Raw genomic sequence first — 4,158 nt, forward strand, 5'->3', positions numbered from 1 at the left:
CCCCCAACTAGTCAAAACTCTAGCCTTATTGGTTTACATGCACAAGATTTTCTAAGCAGGGTACTCCATGCATACATGCTGTTCACTTTGCCAACTCCACAATTACCCCGTGGGATGCTTTCTGTTCATCTAGCCTGTTCCAGATAGAGCAAACATCTCAGCACCCTTGTCATACCTTAACATCAGCACTGACACCAGACACTAACCAGTCAACCACCACAATATCACCATTAGGCTGCTGAAGAAAAAGAATACATACAATGTGAGGGAATTTTTCCATTAAGATAATAAGAGAAAGTGGGAGTCTGAATTCTGCGTGACGTCATGCCAGTTTTCAAAACCCATGCTTTAAAAGCAGTTAATCCCTCCCTCTGGGATTACATTTGTCCAAATGCCTGGCTGCTAAAATGCCTTTAAATGAAACCAGGAAAAATACAACTAGCTAACACTTCTGGGCTGTGGGCCTGTAAAACAGTTGCAGTAACAATTCACCTTGTAACACCGTATGTACAGTAGAGTAATTTATTACTAAATTAGCCAAAGTCACCCTCAGATACACACCAAGATCTCCAAATCTCATTTATATGGAAAATGTCCTCAGTTGGTCTTTTAACTGGAATACCTGGGGTTTGGTAAGCTTGTAAGATTTACAGTTAAAAATAAATAAATAAATAACATCAACCTTGATTGATGACCTTGGAGCAAAGGCAGGAGGATGCCAACAGAACAGAAAGGTCGCTTTGAGTGGGCATCAGACAAAATAGCCCCACCACTGTGCGCTCCATTCAGGCAGGAGGAGGGAGAATCAAAGTCTATTATTAACTCCAAAGTGATTAAGCACCATGAATGCATGCATGTACAAATATACACCAATATATGCACCCACTAGCATAGATTCACCAGTTGTATCTGTTCTGACAGGAAAACATTAATGTACTGAGAAAGGAGCAGAAGTAAACAGGTACAGTAAAAAACAATTGTCTGTCAGCATAAATCCACTTATTTCAGCAGTTATGACAATGGAAACAAGAGCCATAGTTTGCAAAAATAGATAGATGCTATCAAGACTTGACCAGAAACAAGCCTTCTCAGAAGGATAATTATCATTTGGCCACATATAATCAATGTGATGAGCACTCAGTTGTTGGGTTTTGGGTTTTTTTGCATCATTCCAGGTTTTCTAGTCACTCAAATGATGTTATGGCAAATCTTAAAAGCTGCCTAAATATTTTGTATTAATACTATTTGCCAAAGTTGTATCTCACTAAAGATTTATAAGGTTTGTTAGACATGATCTGTTTTTCATAAAACCACCAAAATTCATAAAAAGCTCAAGTAGCATAACATAACCATTAATCTATCCAGATCCTTCCACACTTTTAAGTATAAATTATTTGACCTCAGTAGTTTAAAATATCTAACTTGAATTTACAATGGCGATTAGCGAGGGAATGCTAGATGTTGGCTGCCCTTGTAAGTAATGAAAAAAATTTAAAAAAAAAAATCACATTATAATTTCCTAATGAAAACTCTTCATATTCAGAACAAATTATTTTGACATAAAAACAGGTTATATTAGTGCTGTCAAAGTACAGGTAACCAGTAACACCAATCAGCAAGGGGGATCTTATCCATTAAAGTTTTTTTTTCCATTGATTTCAACTTTGCTGGATCTTCAACTTTCGTATCTCTACCAGAGATTCAATCACTATATTCATATTGGCCTTCATTTAATAAAATATTTATACATGCTTTCAGGCTCATTGACTTAATTCTCTTTTGAATATGGGCTACAAAAAGGGAATTTCTCTGACTAAATGCTACTATACCCTTTCTAGTGTCAGGAAACTTCTGCACACAAACAAAACAGTTGTAAAAGATCAGGAAGAGTGCTATGAATTAAACCAAATTGCACAGACATGCCAGTTCCCATTGAAGAAGAGGGAGTTTCTGAAGTTCTCCACTAGGAAGAGTAGTCCCCAAGACTGAAGTCTTGGCCCGTGGAGGTTCGTTACACTGCACCAAAGGGAGCCAGGATTCATCTTAAATGTTTATTCCATTTTCTTAATCACTTTTGAAAAAGAAAGGTTGTGTATGGATATGACTTCTATTTAGCTCATTTTTCTAATGCCGAGCAAGAAACAACTCTAATAATAAGCAGATCGTTAAGACAAAGTCACATGTTTCTCTTTCTGAAATGCTGATTTACCCTAGTACAAGACAGAGCATGTTACTCATTGTGAAGGACAATTAAGTCGCAGAAACATTCACTGCTCACTGGGAACAATTCGCACCATTATGTGATCAACAAATCTATGTCTTATGTGCATTCACCACTGTCACCCTTTTTTTTCTTGCAGTCATCTAATATAAGCACGGGGGATGGGAAAAGAAAAAAAGCTGAGATTGTGAAATTTGCCTCCAGATCCTGGTTTTTGCTCACATATTGGGATACAGTACACATCCTAAAATCACAAGAGTAATACAAGAACTAGGAAATTCTAGAATAATAATTGGTTCGTTCTCATATGCCTTTTGTTTTTTTTCTAACACCCAAGATTAGCATTTACAAGATTTTCTTCACAAACATGAAGGCTAAAGATTTACTTCAAGATGAAAAACAAAGCTGAGATATTCGCAGAAACTCCCAATCCTCATATTTGGCATTCAAATAAAAGATAAAACCTTCCAAATACTGTAAGATTCCAAAATAACATCAGGCAAGTTGACAATGCAGATGCAGAGATGGGGGGGAGGTGGGGTGGGGGAGTCTCTCACACTGGATCGTTTAAAAAATTATGGAGTTTTATATAAATTACATTACAAATTAAAAATACCCTCTAAGTTTAACTTGAGCACTCTGTTTTAACAAAAAGACATGAGTCAAGCAATCCTTTTTTTTGTTGGGTTTTTTTTTTCCCCATTTGGAGTGGGACAAAAACTGTGGAAAAATTGCATTCTAATAAAAGTTTAGTTTTTGAACAGCCTCAAAGTTGAGAGCTACCTTGGGCTCACTTTTTTGTGAGCCCATTTCCAGAGATTTTATCTTTAGAACAACAACAAAAATACTGTATCTTGCTTATCTATGTTTGATTGCTTGACAGAATACTGGTCAAAAATTGTTCTGAAAACAAGAAACAGTTAAAAATTATGCTTACTTTCTGTATCAAACAAAAGTAATCAGAATGTATTCTTTCTTCCTTCCCTTGCTTAGCAGAAAAATGCATGGTATTTAGACGGAACAGCGCCTGAGGTTTTATGCAAGCATGGATAGACCTGTATTTTTTATTTGCTTTTTACTTTTGTTCACATCCTTCTTCTGTTTCATTTTTTCCCTATTCATAGCACAGGCTCAGCACCCTCCTTGCTGATTTTGAAGGTACGTGTTGAAACAATTCTGGAAAAACTCAGGTCTAAACACACATACAATGCCGAGCTACTGATCCCAGCAGTCTGACACACTTTCTGGAAGGTGAGATTCAAGCATGGATACATAGAGATCTCAGGAAGGTTAGGGCAGATTTTATAGCATATACAAAATAGGCAAAAGTCAAGTTTAACCTGAACCTAGTGGGCTGAGAGAACACACACACCTTTCAGTCTTGGTGTTCAGGTTAATTACCATGGTGCTTGCAATGTCTTTCTCGCTCTTTCCCATTTTGCCTTTCAACACAGGGCATGAAATCGTCTTCCCTCAAATTTCAGTTGGAAAATGAACACCAAAGGTTTCCAAAAGTTAACACACCTTTGGCCATTTTACTTTAATACAGACTATTTAATTAACATGCTGTGACATACATTCTTCTATATACATTAATTGTTCCATGTACTACTTTATTTATAGGCAAGGCAAGTCCTGCCTGACCAACTTAGTGGCCTTCTATGATGGAGTGACTACATCAGTGGACACAGGAAGGGCTACAGATGTCGTCTATCTGGACCTCTGTAAGGCCTTTGACATGGTCCCCCACAACATCCTTCTCTCTAAATTGGAGAGGTATGGATTTGATGGGTGGACTGTCCGGTGGGTGAGGAATTGGTTAGATGGTCGCATCCAGAGGGTGGTGGTCAACAGCTCAGTGTCCAGACAGAGATTGGTGGTGAGTGGCATCCCACAGGGGCCCGTATTGGGACCAGTACTGTTTAATATCTTCATCA

The sequence above is a fragment of the Pygoscelis adeliae genome, unplaced genomic scaffold (genome assembly GCF_000699105.1).
Source record: "Pygoscelis adeliae isolate BGI_AS28 unplaced genomic scaffold, ASM69910v1 Scaffold65, whole genome shotgun sequence".
In the NCBI taxonomy this organism is placed as follows: domain Eukaryota; kingdom Metazoa; phylum Chordata; class Aves; order Sphenisciformes; family Spheniscidae; genus Pygoscelis; species Pygoscelis adeliae.